This window comes from Buteo buteo, chromosome 8 (assembly GCF_964188355.1).
Source record: "Buteo buteo chromosome 8, bButBut1.hap1.1, whole genome shotgun sequence".
Classification (NCBI taxonomy): Eukaryota; Metazoa; Chordata; class Aves; order Accipitriformes; family Accipitridae; genus Buteo; species Buteo buteo.
The window spans coordinates 14,653,065-14,672,137 of NC_134178.1; the positions used below are offsets into that span (position 1 = coordinate 14,653,065).

General features: G+C 38.9%; 1 long non-coding RNA gene across 1 annotated transcript; it reads right to left on the bottom strand.

The window, feature by feature from the left end:
* Window positions 1-1,040: 1,040 nt before the first annotated feature.
* Window positions 1,041-16,867, bottom strand: LOC142033629 (uncharacterized). Its single transcript, XR_012651276.1, has 3 exons — window positions 16,825-16,867; window positions 14,949-15,012; window positions 1,041-2,254 (listed from the first exon to the last, which is right to left on the bottom strand). It is a non-coding gene; the product is annotated as an uncharacterized LOC142033629 (long non-coding RNA).
* Window positions 16,868-19,073: the final 2,206 nt, after the last annotated feature.

Genomic DNA, 19,073 nt, shown 5'->3' on the forward strand with positions numbered 1-19,073 from the left:
ATTTACATCTATGCTGTTAATGAAGTAGACTTGGGACCAGTGCAGAAATGGTTGTAATTGGAACTTAATTCAAGTGTTTGTAAGGTGCAGGACTACCACAGAAAGTATGCTGTAGAAACAACATGTTTCCCAGACTGATGGCTATTATTATTATTATTTGTATTAGGGGGAAAAACCCACACACTTTGTCATCTAAGTGAAGAACAATAGGGTACAGCACAACAGATGAATATAAAGTCAGAAATAAATATTTGTGTGTTCCTATTTCTCTTTGATAAAAGAAATAGATTAAGGAGATCAATAAATCAGAGGGGAAAGCTGAAAATTATGTAACGTTACTTTCATCCTTTGAGGCTTCTACCTAGTAAAGATTAGAAAGGAATTACTTGTTAGGTCTGCTTGTTTTATAATTGTTTTTAAAATTTCTAGTAGTGGAAGGATGGACTACTGCTGTGCTTAACATGGCATTTCTTACATCCACAGTGGGCAGTTGTGCTCATTTATTTGTTGTTTTATTTGTTTGCCTCTGATTATGGGCATAGTCTACAAGTCTGCATATAATGCCAGATTTACTTACCTGGGTTCCCAGATGTTGGAAGCAATAGGTAATTTCAGAACCTTCCTCACTTCCTGTGGAAGATTACCAGGACTTCATAACTTCTGAGTTAGGAATGTCTACTCACATAACTAGTATTTTAAAATAGCCTCTTACTTATTCAACCCACAGTTCTGCTATAGAATTAAAGCAGTATAGTTATGTCAATAGTAATTTTTGTGGCCTTCTGAGTACACATTATATCAGTAAGACCATCCCTATCATTTTGGGGATGAAGATGTTTTCCTAATTCAAGGGCTAAGTGCTTCCCAAGTCTATGGAAGCTGCTCAGTATCCATCTCTTCCTGCTTCAAACTATAGAGACTCATTTTGTTGTTTCAGCCACACAGTTGCCTGTTAGTGGAGTGTGATTATGGGTAATAGGTCCCAGTTTTTACCTTTTCAGCCTTCCTTCCTACACTGAGTAGAGGGGTCCATTTGCCTCTTCACCGTGTGTTCTGGAAGTCTTCATTCTGTGATCCAAACCCTAAAAAGCCCTTGTAGCTATGCAGTTTTTCTTTTGCAGTATGTGCATTTCTTGTCTGAACTCCAGGCTTCCTTCACACCAGTCACGGGCACTCTGACTTTTCCAGGGCTTAATATTTGTACTTTGAATAGGTGTTTCAATCCAGATGATGTGTTGTGCCAGTAGCAATTCAAATAATCCTTGGTATCCTGTATGTCCTCTGCAAGAGTGGCCTTCTTAGGCCAGCAGACCCAGCATAGAACATCTTCAGAAAGGATTTCCTCATAATATAGAAAAAAGATTATGATGTCAAATGTTCTGTTAACTTGTGTTTCTCAGGCAAAGCCACCATATAGCTCAATCCCTTTGGTACTAGGCCACAATCTGAAGTTCAGTCCCAAAAGAAGTTCTTCTCTCTGGGTTACATCATTAACACTTCAGAGAACGCCATGGCAGCTCTCAGACAGACTTAATTCTAAATCAAACCATCATCTGGAGTGAGCAGCTTGTGTTTCGCCTGTCAAAAAGGTGCTGCTAAGTAACTAATGTGGTCCATCTCTTTTTAGGCCAGAGAGGTTGCCATGGTAACCTATTCGCATGTAGATAGATAGGCTTTTGAGTCATCATCAGAGCCCGGCTTTGATAGTACAGGGTTTGGATTGACAGCCAGTACTGCATATTGTGTAGGTTGGCACGCCTCTGGACCAGAAGGTCCTGGAATTGCTGCTGTTGCTGCCGGATGAGGCTTGCTATGAAAAAAAAAAATGTGGCTCCCTAAGTTTTCTCTGATATTCTCTTGAATGGCAATCATGTATTCCTTGGTGTTCTCACTCTATAAAGAAGCAGGTTGAAGATCACACTCCTAAGTATGACAAGTTTGTCACTCCAGTTTAAAAGTCCTTCCCCAAAACAATGGATTTGGTGGGGGGAAGAAGCCTCTGGGAAAGAGGCTGTGTTACTTATTTTAGGGGAAACTTATACTTTAAAGTTGTATCATAGAAGTCCTCCTGAAACCACTTTCCATGATGAATACATTTATAGAAGTGCAGAACAGTGTTCTGTTAAAATCAGGCATACTGAAGAATTATGATTCTTTAAAACTTTTGCAAATCAAGTGCTACAATGTCAACTATTTCCCATCTGGGAACTTCTCTACATCCTCAATTTCCAACTTCTAGAGGGATCTGGTTTCCCTGTGTTTGAAAAGATGAAAAAGAGATTATGTTAATTTAATCCTAAAGTTTCACTCACATCCAAAAGGACTAGTACAACACAATTCATGTCTCTTTAAAAATTTGTGTTTGGTTCTGCTAATTGTAACATAGCTGAGTCTACCTACACCTGTTCAGTGTAAAGCTTTTGCTTCTCTGTAGGAATTCCTGGAAGTCAAAAACTGTCCTCAATCCTGTTACAATTAAGTCTTTCATTGGCAGCTTCTTTTGAAGCTTATCCAGTGATACTAAATACAATTTCCTTATTCTGTAGTTGTGCAGCAGAATGTATGTCTTTGCTGGCTAAAATGAAAACTTTGTTCTTGATGTCAGGAGAAAGCTGTATGTGCTCCGCCTGGAGGGGTATTGTCTATGAAGTTCCAACACATGATATTTGCAGTATCCTGACTTCACAAATCTGTTCAAGAAAGTATGTTCTGCTAGGTGCCTACATGACCATAAAACCTCCTGCTAGCTAAGAAAAACAAATTGTGATGAGTTTTAAATTACATTTCTCTAAACTTGCCACTTATGGCTTTTCACCATATTAAGAAATTGTTCCTCAAGCAGTAGAAGAAAAAATGTTTGGTTGTCTATCCCTTTTTCCTCCCAGATCCTCTATCCCCTCCCAGTCCAATATATTATTTCAGGTTTTCAGTTTCCCTTTGTACCTCAAACACTGAACTACCCCAACGCTCCAGCACGTGACCCTGCACTACCTGTTGAGGAAAGAGGACTATGAACCGTGACTTATTTTGGGTTACACATGTGCAGCTTTGACAGTTAGCCGACCAAACTGAAGCATTAACGGTTCAGCTTACAGTTCAGCTTTTCCCACAGTGGGAAATGGTTAACTAATTAACCAGGATCAATCCTTGACAGCCACCAATTTTCACAGAACTTCTTTGAACCTCTTTTATTTAAGATCTCTGCCCAAGACAGGTCTGTCAAATCATGAGGTGACCGATCATTACTAGGAGTTAAAAAACTATTACGAGAGATGGACTGAGGGTCTGATCAAGAGGCAGTCCATGGAGCCTTATGAAACCAGAAAAAAAGAGTTTGTCTCCTTCCAATATGCATGTAAAACAAATCAGCTCTGTGTATATTACCTTCCTATAATGTATATTTCAGACTCCGTTCCCTGGCTATCCACACTGTTGTGGCCCTCAAGCATATTCTGTGGCATAACTAATGTAGGCTAATTGCTATGTGGGCCAGCACTCCTTTTTTGTAGGGCATGCTTTTTAGGGGCCTGCAGTTTTCACCTCCACGAGCTATTCCAGGGAACTGGCAAGGCAGGCAAGGTTGGTGCTGACCTTACGCTGTGAATGCCCCTGCCCACCTCATCACGATCACTACTGCATGCCAGCGGTATGGTCAGCCAGGCCTGTGGTGTCAAGTCCCACAGGGCTAGTCCTGCCAGAACAGAGCTACTAAAATAGTTCATGGGCTGCTGGGCAGGGTTTTTCTGCTACTGTGAGGATATCCCTTAAGTATTCCTGTTGTAGATTCCCCAGGCTGTCTGTAACAGTCTGGGGTGGGCAGAATGCCACAAGCACCTGTGGGGGAAGCACGCGTGTGGACACAAATCTGAAACCAGCATGGGAAGAATAATGTCATACAAACAATTTGGTGCTAGCATATTGGCCAGCCTGCTCTTCCTGTGGTTAAGTCAGGTCCCAGTTCCCCTTAGAGGTGTAATAGGCAGGGATGAGTCCACAAGGTCACTGGATGGTTTGCAATGAGTTAGCCTGGCTTGACTGTGTTGGACCTTACAGTTCTCCATCCCCATTCTTTTTAAAGAGGCTACAGGGCTATCTATCTCCTGGTGTCAGTGATTTCCACCCCAAAGTCCCTTGTGCTGAGACTCTAATAGTAAACTACCTGCCTGCTGAAGTGTCAGGATGAGTTTAAAAAAAAAAAAGGTCGGAGAAGTGATGACTTTCAGGTCTCAGGAAGTTGGAAAACCTTGCAAGGGATCCAGCCCCTCAAAAAAAGAATCTGGGGTAATGCATCCTTTTTATTCCTTGGCTGCAGTCAGGAAGTCTGATGGTTCATTTATTCAGCACAGATATGTTTGTGAAAAGACTTTAGCAAAAATGGCTTGAACCATCTTCAAATCAGTTCAGGAAATCCTGAGCAGGGCCAGATGCTTGCACTTTGGCAACACTTGCTGGGCAAGAATTGGCCCATAAGCATTACAGAATATGTTGTTGGACTGTTCTTCATTAGTGGTTTTCCCTCTGCAGGAGTGTGTACTGTCACATGTTGTTTTATTAAGGTCAGTTCCAGACTTTGTACATTGAGTAAATCCATGACAAGACAAGATGTACGGCAAGTACACTAGTGTGCTACAGCTGTCTGAAACTCCTGCAGTCACACTGATTTGTTTAGGACATGTTTACACACCGCCAAAAGTCAAAACTACAGATCGCCTAAACTTGTGGTCAAGTGTTATCAGTGTCAGTATGTTTGGAGTGCATTTCTGAATAAACTCTTACATCTGTGAGATGTAAGTACAGTTTAAATATAAATGTCTAAATCTGTGTTTTGGCTCTTAAAGGGTGGTGGTTTGGCTTTCAAGATGCTAAGCATGTTGAACTACGTTTGATTTTATCCACTACTACTGGCCATCGCATTACTTCTGCTATGTGTATGTAAATAGTATAGACCTCCTTCAGCTCACCTTTATCTGCACCAGTACTAATTGTGGAAAGTGGATACAGTTATATGATGTATGGAAAAAAGTGTTTTATATTGGGACGATGGAATATTGGCAAGCATTGATAGCATAATTGAAGATGAAGTGTGTTGTTTTGCATAAGTGCTGTGAAACCTGACTGTGAGTGGAGGAGAAAAAGGACTTCTGCTGTTTCATTTGTTGCTGGGTTTTGTACATTTGCATTGGTGGTATTTCATAAATAGTATTTTAAACTGTTTCACAAGAAATCTGTCATTCACAAGAAATCTGTCATTCTTTAAATTGTAGAATGGACGGGGTAAAGGTGGCAAGTCAGTAGAGATGTGAAAGATTACATTCAGCAGCAGCTGCGCATGAAACTCACTATGCCAGTGGTTGCACAAAACCACTTCTCTGTTCTCTGTTAAGTGCATTGCCCATAAATTCTTTCCCTTCTGGAGAATAAAATTAACATAACTCCAGATAGCTAATATTTTTATGTGTAGAGCCTATCAAGTTTATGAATGCACAGACTATCATGCTTATGAGTGCACACATCATCGAGTTTATAAGCAGAGCACATAACAGTTATGCTCACAGCACATAAAGTTTATCTCTTGGTATATAAAACTCAGTTATGAAAAACAAAAGTTGAAAAATTACTTCAAACCATTTTTTTTCACCCTTCCAACCTATACATCATAGCAGGTCTTTTCACAATAAGCCTCAACTGAATTTTGTATGTATTGACAGAGGAGTTTTTTAAAGATAATGCCTCAGTTATGTGAAATTGCACTACTGTAGCCAGGTTCAGGCAGAACATAATTTTGAAGACTTCCAGTTAAAAATTGTAAGAAAGCTAAATGAAAAGCATATAGAAAATTCAAAGTGCCTAAAAACTAAACTGTGAACACTTATATCAAAATCCCACTAACTTCAGAGAAAATCCCAAACATGTAAATTTTTAAGCTGTTTTTTTTAATACAACCCTATCTTTGCTGTAGCCAAGATGCGTCTAAGTATATAGAATAATTAATGTAACATACCTACTCTGACTTTTAAAGTTTATCAGTATTGAATGTAAGTATCATATTTGACACCTAGAAGTCTGAATTACTACATTTTCTGAAGAACTAGACTATATTCATTTAATAAAATACTAATTACACTGCCAATTATATACATGGGAGACTAATAAAAGGACAGTGCTCAAATTTACACAAGTACTTTTTATCTGGAGTCAACAGAGTGTACAGTTTTCTTTCCTACATGAAACACTGTACAGAACACTGTGTTACTTAGCTCTTCTGTTTTACAATTACTAACTCTCCCTTCCTGGTACTTAACTACTCTAAATACTACTCTTAATTGCTAGGTAATGCCAGTGGCCACTGAAAAGAGCACGTACCTCCCCAATATGTTGAAAAGCCAGGTACCCTCATCAAATGCTCAACTAGATGAAATAAGGTGTCATATTTGAGTTGTGCTATGGGAAGTTACTCACTTTTTATTAGATTAGGCAGAGTCCTAATACTACAAAACATCATAGGATGTATCAAAGATCAAAAGCAAGGGCTGATAGTACTAACCCAAGAAAGTACAGCAAGAGCAGTATTTATTGAGAGAAGCCTGAGACCCAAGGCTTGTCTTACAGACCCTTCTTTTGCTGAGGCTTAAACTCCTGTCTGTACCATCTGATCCTATCATCTCCTATACCCCAGAAATCTTTTTTCCCCCATTTGTACCTATCCCCACGCCCACAGTAACCCTGCTCCTTGTCCTCTCACATTTGGCGAGATACCTGTCTCCTCTGAACCTCAGCAGCAGCAATGCTGAAAAGACAGAAGAGACGTTCTTCCCACTGGAGATGCGGTGCCCAGAACTCAGATACCACCACATGCTGGAGCAAGCAATTTCAATTAGCCTGCTGCTGTATTAATTGGAGAAGCAGGAACTTTGGGGAATTTAGCAAAGTTCCTACTGTGCATGGGCAACGGTGGTTCTTTAGACATTCATAATTTTGCTTGGGGACGATAATAAGAAGGATTGTTTTCTTAAGCCCTGAGGCAAGAACCAAGTCCCAGTTTTAGATAGATCCCAAAGCCAGTGTTCAATAAGCCTGGCTTATTGAGTATAATCAATTTACATACTTGGTATGTAGTTACTGAGACCAGACTCTCTTGTTTGTGTGATGCAGAGCTATATTCCACACATGTGGAATACATAGGGTGTCCTGGACATGCTGTATGTGCGTGCATGGTGGTCAGAGCCTTGAGCACTCATAATAGGAGATTTGGGGTAAACCTGAAAGGAACAGAAAAACTCTGACACCATGGCAGCACCTATATTGATTACTAAAACCTGGTTCCAGAGGACTGAGTTTTCAGTTAAAAGTCTGTGTAAAAGAACGTATTTCCTCCTAACTTCCTTCTGAGAAAGAGCTGAAACCTTTCTGGCCTTGTTTTTTGGGGTGGTTTGGGTTTTTGTGTGTGTGTGTCCAGAACATTCAGGCTGAGGCAAACATCCAACTAATCCTTGTTTGTCTGTTTGTTTGTTTTCCATTGTTTATAGATTTGCCAAGCTTTAACTACTTGGAAGAATTTTTCTGTCCTGGGTGTTGCTTCAGGCTGATTTCCCCCCCACACCCCACCCCACCCCCCCTTTTTTTTTAAAGGGGAAGGAATAAGGAGAATTTGGGCTTATTTTGGAAAGGGTAGTATTTCAGTTCGGGAAATTTATAAGGAACTGCAAACCAAATGCAATTTCAAAAAGCTGAAAACAGCGGCAAAAATATTTCTAGCTTAGATTTTCACAAGAAAGAACTTTTCATTGTCTTTTTCATGTTGCTTTTGAGGGCAGTGAAATCAGTGTATAATAAATTATGGTAAATATCCCAACACTGTGTCATTAATTTTTACCCAAACCCCAGATGGCCCTAAGCATCATCTACTTCTTAGCCAAAGAGACAACAATATACAATTTTGTTACAGGCAACAGACAAGTGTTGCTGTATGTGTTCCATAGAAGAAAAAAAAATTGCTTAAAAGTTGACTTCTGAATTAGGGAAGTTTTCCAAGCATTTGTTGTTCTTCTTCCCAACAGAGTATCATAAACTACAAAAACAATTCCAGTTGTATCACAAAATTCTGACAGTGACTTTGCTGCAGTTAGTTCTGAGAGAAAAGGTGTTAAGTCACTGCTTTTTCAGAGCTGCCAGAATCACCTTATAGCTTTGATATGACTCCCAAAGTACATCATCTCCTACATGTTTCATTTTATGGTTATAGGAAGAATAAACATATTTATTTAAATAAAATTAAGCTATTCATAATTTAATCATAATCCTAGTCAAGTGTCAAGGTTTGTTGTCTGACACAGATTTTACATACCTGTGGTACACAGATCCCACTTAAGTTCTAGAATTTATGTACTACTGATGGAGCCATCAGACCTTCCTAGCTGCCTAATCTTCTAAATACTGTCACCTTTCCAGTCCCCTGCTTGTGTAGGAGAGACATGGGGGCCTGCACCTACCACCCCCAAAATGGCACAGCCTTTGCAACAGAAATGTCAATGGCAGAAGACTAGGTTATGAATAGTTAGAACCAAATAATCCTGTAAGGCCATTACTAAGGTTGTAAGGTAACTTTGTGATAAGAATAATCAGTGCTACAGCAGCTTGATATTCATATAGCACTATAAACAATTTTAGCTATATATCACCTAGAATGAGTAGTGTTTCTTACTGCATCAATAGAGGTATTTCAGTTTTAAATATTTGCAGCATCAAAATAATGATTTGATTTTCTTCAGACTTAGATTGTTTTCCTTTCCTTAATGGCCCCACAAGCCAAATTTCATCTTTTGCATTATGATTATGTGACATTTCAACTGGTGACTAATGGAAAATGTATTTTTATTCATGCTATGTAAGTAAAAAATAACTGATTTTGTTTAAGCTTCCCAATAACTCTTGAGTTGAAACAAAGCACACAAAGCTCCAGTGCAAAAGGATTTTTTAAATGATGAAAAAGGGAGATTAGAAAGGATACTCAACTACAACCTTAGCTAATATAGTTCAATGCAGTAAGCATTATAATGTGGTGAATGTGCAAACAGCTGAGATAAGACGAGCATCCTTGATACAGTCTGTTTTCAGATTACCTTTATGCAAATGAATAAAAAGGTTTTTAATTCAGGCTGCACTGAAGTATTATGCCATGTTCTACCGTACATCTAAAACGAGAGAAGTATACAAATGCAAAGGGAGGAAATTACGTTTTCTTCTTCTCATCTGACAGTCATGCTCCCTCTTTCATTACTGCCTCCCACATTTGCACTCTTGTCTTTTCTGTTTCTCACAATGGCAGTAGCCACCTGAAAAAACAAAATGTTTTGGACAATTCATGGAGATTTTCCTCTTCTTTTTTGAGAAGTATTCTGAGGTGGTCTCTTCTCCTACAAGGAGGTAGCCTTTCTTCCACCATGTGCTCTTTCTATCTTCTCTTGCTTTCTAAGCTAATCCTCTCCCTCTGCTCAGTGATATGCCTTTGTAGGTAGCAGCTGTCCCAGTCGTCACCAGCAGAACCCTCAGACACCAGCATGCCTTCCCTGCAGAGGGCTGGTGTTAGGCATTTAGACACAGGTGACCTACTTCACTGCCTAACTGGTTTTGACACTATTTTCCAGCTATATGGATTAAGATTTTTTTCTTCCTGAAGTCATTGGTCTTTCTCCTAACCTTTCATGACTCTGAATCATGTCATAGTGGTAAACCTCATGGCCTCTTAATCTTATCTTTTCTATAGTATGAAGAACTGCTATATTGGGAACTTAAAACTCATCTAGTTTGGTATCTGGTTTCCAGAAGCAGCCAACAGAGGATGCACAAGGAAGAGCTTATGAACAAGGTAAGCCTGTTGTCCCCAAGGACTCCCAGTGTCCAGCAATTTGTGGTTTGGAGGCTTCTGCAGTGTGGATGGTGGGTGATGTTTTCTTGTTTAAGAGCCCTTATATTTAACGGACTTTTCTTCTGTTAATTTGTTTGGTTGGGTTTATCTCCCAAACATTTAGCATCTTGCAGCATCTTACAGTATCTTGCAGCAAAGATTTCCACAGCTTAAAATCATGTAGGGAACGCATCTTTTTGTTTTGAACATGCTTCTTACCAGCTTCATTAATATTCTTAATATTCACATTGGAAAAAGACAGTAACAGCGTCTACATCTTCATCTTTTCTCTGACACTGGTGATTTTGTAGAGCTCTGTCCTATCTCCCCTCAGTCATCTGTTTTTCAGAGTTAGGAGCCCACAGGCATCCCTCATACAGAACCATTCTGTTTCTTTGGTTATCCTTGTCTAATTTTTCTGAATCATTTCCAGCTCTATTATGTGCTTTTGAGATGTGAAGAACTGTACATATTACTCAATATGCAGGGAACTATGGATTGATACTGGGGTGGATGTCTTACAATGTTCTGGTTTGTTCTCTGTTCCACTCTTAATAATTCCAAATATTTAATTTGTTTTTCTGAGTAAAAGGGAACATTGTGCTAATATTTTCATAGAAATACACATCAGAACCCAAAGATCTCATTTGTGAATGGAAAACCAGCTTACAGCCCATCCTTGTATATATAATTTTTTCCCATATACACTACTGTACACCATTACATCAAATTTTATCTGCCATTTTATTATACAGTCACTCAGTCTTGTAAGGTCTTTCTTCAGTTCTTCAGTCAGCCCTTTAACTGCATCACAATTTGTCCTCTAACTTTCCTTTACCTGAATAGCTTAATATCATTAGCAATCTGTGATATCTCACTGCTCACCCTCTTTTTCCAGATCATTTATGAATACTTTAAGCGGCACAAATCACAGCACAGGTCCCTGCAGACTCCTCTTGTGATCTCTCTCTTCTATGAAAGCTGACCTTTTATTTCTGTTTTATTTCTTTTTCCTGTCATTTAGCCATTTTTTGATCCATTCCTCTTGGTTCTTGTTGCATAAAGGCACTTTTTTTTTTTTTTTTTAAATGAAGCTTTGTCTAGGAACCTCTTTGCCCCTGGAAATTCTGGAAACCCTTAAACCTGAGATCTCCCTTGTCCACATATATGGTAACATCACCAAAAAATTATAGATCTGCAATACTTGATGTAATGCAACAGAAGGTGTGTTGTCTTCCTTGATATGTTGTATTTTTATGTGTGTCCAGTGAGTCTGCTTTGTAGGACAGATATTTCTTATTTGCTTAACATAGACAACACAAGAGGCTCACTCGCGTATAGTTGCCTGGGTCTTCATGTTTGCCATCCCCACCCAGTTAGCAGGGGAAAGGTTACACACTGCAGTTAGTACTTCAGCTTTTTGACACCCGAGTTCTCTTAGAACTCCTGGATGGAGACCACCTGGTCCCCACAATGTCTTGCTTATTTTATCTGTTTGTTCTCTAACCTTTTCTGCCCTGCGCTTACATTTGAGATAGATCTGCTAAATTCCCCATAATGCAAAGTTCTGGCACAGATTTCTCTAAGCTGTTGCACTGTGAATATAGATGCAAGAACTTGAATGTAGTCTTTTCTCCTATGGCCGTGCTTTCTGAGTGTTCCTTTCATACCTTGATGGTCTACAGACCCTACCCGCTCTGTGGCAAGCCTCCTGTTCCTGATACTTATGGAAAAGGACTTGGGTTTTGTTTGGGGTTTTTTTTCCATGCCTTTGCAAGTCATTCCTCAAGCTCAGTTGTGATCTGCCTTATCATATTAACATAACAGAATTTATGAACCCATCTGTTTTCTGCATTTCCAAAACAGTTTCCAAAGGATACCTTCTTGCTTCTAACAACCTCCCTTACATTGTTTAGGCATGCTGGCTTCCTCTTTTTCTATGTCTGTCTTTATAATGTTCTGAGAAGCTGGAGTAGCCCATTATTAGCAAGAGGATGAAAACTAGATTTCTCTTGCATACTAGAGAATAGGCCTAAAGGCCAGAATTTACCTTACAGAAGAGTTATTTTGCATCTTCCTGTCAACAGAAATTTTCTTCTCCACAATGAAAGGATTCTTTCTCCTCTGACATTCTTAGTCAATGCCAAGTCCTGCTCAACCAGCAGCTGAGGATCTGTCTCTGCAATGTTGAAAAAGATCTAAAACTGAAAACTAGCATGGTGTTTAAGAAGAATCTCATACATGTATGTGCTTTATTGCCTTTGAAAATTGTTAGATAACTTTACTGTGTACATGTGTGTATATGTCTATATGAAAGGTAAAAATAATTTCCATACTGTCCCTTACCCCATTTTAAAATATTGCCATCCAAACACACAGAAAAGCATGTCATTAAAAATGCATAGTGTCACTCAGCATTATTTGATGGTATCTCATTGCCACCATATTTATAATATGCCAAAGGAAAAAGCTATTTTAGGGGCCAAGTAACATAATTTTACTTTTATGTGACAAGAAAAAAACTAAAAAAGATCTGCATACTATCTCAGCTAGCTCCACAGTCCAACAATCAGAATAGTAAGGTTGTAAATATCCAGTCATTAACATACCTTAAATTGCATGCCCATTTACATACTCCTTACAACTAGCAGAAAAAAACATCAGTGGATAAAAAATAATCCATAAATTGTAATTTTAGGCTTGGAGTTTTAAAAGCTACTTATATCACATTAAAATGTAAACAGCTGAGGGTATTGATATCAATTACTGATATAATTTTTTTTTCCAGTCCCAAATCAGTATTTTAAAAAATTAAATTTAAGAAGTTCTGTTACATTCAAGTCTCCTTTGAGGCCACTACAAAACTTAGCTATGCATAGCTTGTTGATTATAAAAGCTGATGTAAAATGTGAGGTTTATATTGCATTATTGGCAAGCACATATGCTTGTTTCCCAGGAAAACATGGCAATTTCTACTCCTCTAAGTGGCTGCTCTGACCTAAGTACTGGGCTTAATGACCAAAGGAACAAAAAAATTATCAAGCGAGACCAAACTACTGAGTTAATTGACCCAAGATTTTGCTATCTACATAAAACTTGCCATAAAAAACATCATGAAGAGTTACGGAATATCCAGCTCCCAGATACATATCGGGCAACACTTTTTTGTTTAATATGACTGCAAATGTTTTCACTATCTATATAAATATCAAATTATTTTTCAAGTGCTATCATCAGCACTCAAAGAATTAGTCAATTTTACACATTAATTATGTGTGATTATGTTAATGTTATTTTAACATTCTTTTAAAAAAAACATTTTTTTTTTAATACTTCAATTTATTGCTGCTGGCAGAATACGCAAGTTTCAGTAGGAATGTGCAACTTACTTTCTACTGGTTTTATTCTACATACTTGTATCATGCCATAGGCTATCTGGCAACTAACCATACAGTTCCTTTATATCCATCAGTTCTCACACAGAAGTCTGCAAATCTTACTATTTCATTAAGAATTTATTTTTCCACAATATTTCTAAAGATACCAACTAGTACATCATCATACAGAGTCTCACAACACCCAGTATCAACCTTTTGCACTAGGAAAAAATTACCATTTATTTCTATAGTTTTTTTTCTGATTCTAAGGTACTTCTTATTCAGGATAAGGCCTCCCCTGTCACCATGTTCTTTTCCTGACAGACTCTTTAAATAATTTTTTTGAATGTCTAAATCACTTGTTTTGTTTTATCCACTGTTGGTTGTCACCCCCTACATGTTTCATAACATTATTTTCCATATTTGCTAATGCTTTTGAGAGGGAAGTAAGGCTCAGTGTAATTTTCAGTCAGTTCAAGTTCAGCTTTTTAAACTATCTAATGACATTTACTCTGAGGTAATTCCATTAAAATTGTGCATTTTTGCTGTAAAATGAGTTAGTTCATTCTTAAATACCTTTGAAATTCCTTGACCAATATTGTCTAGTTTATGGCATTATCTGTATTTAGTTTCTTGCCTTCCTATCACTGTTTCCTGCTTTTTCAACACCTCAGCTTCCAGCACTGCTTTGTCACTGGCACAAATAAAATTAGGTATCTCTATGTTACCTGTGATGCATCAGTTTGCAGTGTTTTTACCCTCTTTGGAGGGGTCCTCATCATGCTGCCACTGAAGTCAACACAAAAAGCTTCATAGGTTTCGATAGCACAGAATCTAGTCCTTGTTCTTTTTACTTTCTAGTAGCTGAATATGGTCTCTAATTAACATGGACAAAGAATGTACATCTGCATTCTTCTACTCTATTTATGTCTCTTGTTTCCAAGTCTTTGAGCATTTACTTTTAGTGTACCTCTCTTAATTTTAACATGACATACTATCTGGCTTTCTTTAAGACCTTCCGTATGGACTTTTCCTCAGCTTAACTTCATCTTGACTAGCTTTTTCCACCCTGACATTTGAAGAAATAGGTGTACTTTGTTGTCTTCTGTAGCCTTTTCTCATTTATATACACGTGTAGTTCTTTTAAGTCCGATATCCTTTAAAGGATAAGTTTTAACAAAGAAATTTCAGTGCAATGGGAAATGTGTTAGAAAACATTGATAAGATTTAATGTGTATATAACCCCTATATGTGGTACAGCATTATTTTCCTCATTTCTGAGGCATTCAGAAACACTACCATTTACATGTTACAGTGCTGGGATTTGGTACGATTTCTCCACCAAAGATAATGAATTTCAATCTGCTTCCTGTTGTTTAGTGTATCGGTTACAGTTATTTCTTCAGCTAACCCCTTTGTGTTACTTCAGACTAAAGAATAACTTTTCCACTCACGTGCTCTAAAAAACAATTTTCAGTTTATCAAAAATATGCTTACATAAACCATGTAGTGCTCTAAAAATTATCCAATATGTGAACAATATTTGAAATTACTGTTTTATTAGACTTAATAATCTCTGATCTCTTTCAGTAGTATGTACTCCATATTCTTCTGATGGCAATTAGTGAACTTTCAAGTACATTTCTATTGTTGTGACTTTGTATTACCTGTACAATTTCTCCCATTGAATTCCTTAAGTATACCGCTGTTCTCTAAGCAAGGATTTCAAAACTATTAAAAAAAGGAGAAAAAAAATTATGTTTCAGTTTCCCTATGGATGTTTACCCAATTTACATAGAGTAAATTTTGCTTATTCCAAGTTATGAATGCTATCGTTCTGTACCAGTTAATGCAAACATTTCAGCTCTGGGTTGAGGCAAATACAGAAATCTGATTATTCTCAACAATTTAAACATATTTGTTAAAATAATGTCCCAAAGGAGATCAGTTACATGCATAAAACAAGTGTATGTATCGTTCTACTGAAGTTAATATAATTTTTCCATTTGGCTTCAGTTTAGGTTCATCTGTTACCAGAGTTCTTCTAGTTGAGTTCTGGTTCAGGCTCAGCAAAACAACAGCTGAAGTTCCAAGTCAAGTTTGGGTTTGGTTAACTCCACAAGTAGAATTACATCCAAGATGATTTCAAGCAAAATATGTCTATTCTTTGTGATAGTCTAGTTCTTTGTGATAAATTCAGGAATAAACAATATATTTATTTAATCTTATTCTTGCAGCTGAATGCAGCACTGCATGAACCAACAACAGTAACAATTATATACATTAAGTAATAAAGACCTGTCATATCAAAGTAGCTACTATGTTTCTAAATGAATTCAGATCTCCTAAATAAAACTGTTAAAAAACCAAACAAGCCTAGAGAAAAAGGGGGGATAAAAGAACAACTTTAAGAGAGAGAAATATTCAGCATGATTTTGTCATTAAAACACATATACAGAGAGAGCACCTGAGGACTGCAGGGTAACCTAATGTTGCAATTACCTAACCAGTGACTCTTTAACTCTGGAATCTAACTAGTACTTCCAGATTCCTAAAAGCTGAAGAACGCAACGAAAATACCTCCCAAATTCTGCTACGTAGCACAGTAGCACTCCACACCCCCATCATCTGTTGGGAATATCTTAACCCCCATCACAGACCACTGCTCCTTAAATTGCCTCAGAGCGATGGAAGTTGTCACCGCGTGCTTGGGCCTGCCCTCGGAGGGAGTAAGCCCCGCGTTTTGGCCCGGGTGCCACAGGTAGTGGCTGCCAGCCCAGGTGTGGTGACAGGTGAGCTGCCTTCCCACCTCCAGTCTGTGGGCACCAATATTCCCCTGAGAAGGCCCTTACCCCCTTTTCCCTTTTCATTGCTTCTGCACTTTCAGCCAGGAGTGTGGCTGGGGCAAACAAAACACAGTCGCGATTTTCTGAAGGACCTCCCGTTGGCCAAACAAAGCCTAAAATTTTCATTCTCACTATTTGTCCAAATTTGGAGTGGATTTTTCAAGTGGACAGAAGTAGCACGCTCCTGACAATGAGAGGACTCACTGCCAAAATGCAAGCCTTTGCTCTGAAGCTTGAACTGTTTAACTGATTTTGCTGAAGTCTTCCAAAAGAATTCAGTATGAGGTAGATGCTCAGTAAAGAAAATCTGTAACTTGGATCAATCAAAAGAAATCAGTTCCTATGAATGGTTCTAGTTAGGCCTGTAACTAGTAATATGACAGAAACAAGTAATACAAGAGATGATCACTTGGTAACTTATGATCTTCCCCTCAAAGAGTTGGATTTGACTCTGACAAACCTTTTTTTTATATATATCTTGGGATAAAAGTGGTTAAAAAGGGGAACGGACGATCACAAGTAACTAAAAATCGGTATCAGGTTTTGGCAAGCTGAACTGAATTGTTGGTGTATGGCTAGGGCATCTCTAATCGTTATAAATAGTATCAGCTCAGTCCAGACATTTAGAAACACTGATGGCCACATCTGCAAATCTGTTTATTTTAGTCAACAGCCTCACTAGTCCACCAGAACATACCTTGCATCAGAGGTGATGGTCATGAAGGAGACATCCAATGCTGGCAAAAAGAACTGCACTAAGAGTGTTGAACTGTCAATACAGAGTCCGTATTTGGACACCGCACTCACTCATTGGGAGTCACAGTGCTCCAGAGCGGTTTGTTTGTGATGATCTGTGTTGCTAGGCAGATGGGCAGCTACAGCTTGTACCAACAGGAGCTTTTTCTGGACATGAGACTTCAGTTCCTAGAAATGAGTAACTGAAGTACCTTTTAAAAAGTTTCCTAAGAATGATAAACACTTGATTTGTGAAAGTGATGGCAGAAAAATCTACATACTCAGAAGGCAACTATACTGTCTAGGCTAATATTTTTTCTTTCACGTTCTCCTTTGTTGGGGTAAAAAATAATAATAAAAAAAATCCCTCTTTACCTGCCTCACAGGAACTAATGACAGTAACTAGCTGTATGAGACATGGTACTAATATTCAGTAATCAAAGTTAAATGCTCCTTTCTCTTTACACTGACCACTTTCATTCTCTCTTCTCTGAAACAAACTCTGCAGAATGTGGAATGACTTAGATCTCTCACTTTTCCCAAAACAAAAGACGGTCCTAATTATAAGAGCGTGCACTGTTTTTTTTGCCAAGCTTTCTGTAACCACTCAAGCAAGACGGGGGCACAGCGATGAGGTGGTCTTCAGTACTGAAGCGTGTGTAGGGGTGAGTAGGAACAGGACAGAACCATGTTCTCGGCTTCATATAGCCGACAGGACCAAATGCAAACTTGGAGCGCTGCAGACTGCTTCATGTAAGCTGTGAGCGCTTTCCCTCCTGTCACTTCTAGAGCCCCTTCGTGCTCAGGAATGGTCTCTCTGCCCGCTGTTGCTAGGGCATGGTACTCCCACCACTGATAGGGGCTGTATTTTTTTTTTTTTTTTTAACTAAGTGAAGCTGAATAAAATGTATCTTTAGATTGCTACTTCTAAATACCAACCCTTAAAAAATGCAGTTATTTATACTAGACAATAAAATTAAAATACAGAGAACTTTAGAGTCCTTGAAAGGTTTATTAATTCTCTGATTTCTTTTAGATGCATTTGCATTACCTGCTTTCACAGAGAACAGTAATAAAATGCTAGAAGACTAGTCTTCAAGCTCCGGTCAAGAGAACCAGCTCTAGCAATCAGGTTTCAAAGATCCGTAATGCCACCAATGGACAGTTCCGTGAGAGTCTGTCTTGGGCCATCCGAAGACTTCATGGAAGACAGCATTCAACAGACAAATTTGTCTTCACCCTTCAGCTGGGCACTTTATGCACATTTGTTACAGCAGAGCCAGCTTACAGCAGCTGCGCAGTCCACTTCCAGATTTTTTTTCTTAAGGCTTTCAGTTTTTTTGATTGCTAGTACTCAAAACCCAGAAATCTATCACAATCCCCTGCTCCCGCAACAAGCTATAGTTTTAAGAGTGAATTAAACAACTCCCACCTTTTAAAATGAGGCAAGAACGGTGCTGCTAGGCTCCGAAGCTGGCTTGTGCTTGTAACATCTCAATGAAATGGCTGCCCTCACATTTTAACGCAGAAAGAATAATGACTTTAGAAAAGCATTAAAATTCATAACTAGAGTCATGCTTTATAGATTTCCTCTGGGACTTGAGATACTGCTGACTGAAAATTTCTGGTCCCACTGAAATCACAGGAATTATATATCCATGGTCCACCTCTGTAAGAGACTGAAGCGTTTCTCTCAGCGCTAAAACATGACCACACACATTAGCTGTTCACCTGCAACGTTCTCCAGACCACGTATTGCTTCGCTTCAGGTTTTTAAGGCAGATTTTGGCACTCGGTACTTTACAATGCATTACCTTCTTAAATTGATGAAACAAGTTGCAGACAACTGAGAGAACAGCGGCTGGAATGTATTTTGAAATTCAATATGCTGAATCATCTGTGTAATTATAACAGAGACAAATTCAGTCCTCACGTATATAGGTCCTTAACGACCGTCAGGCGTACGCAAGACTAATCCCCTTCGGTCTAGCCAGAGGCATAAATTTAACGACCGCGAAGCCTTTCCTTATCACCCGTTGTTACTGCGCGAGTTAGAAGGGCGGCCCACGGGCGCTACCACGGCACGGGAGCGGCGGGGCGGCCCGCAGTCCGACACGGACACGGACATCGGCCGCCGCTACGGGTGCGCCTGACGGGGCAGCCCCTCCCACACCGCCGCCCGCCCCACTCGCCGGACCCGCCCCGCCCCGC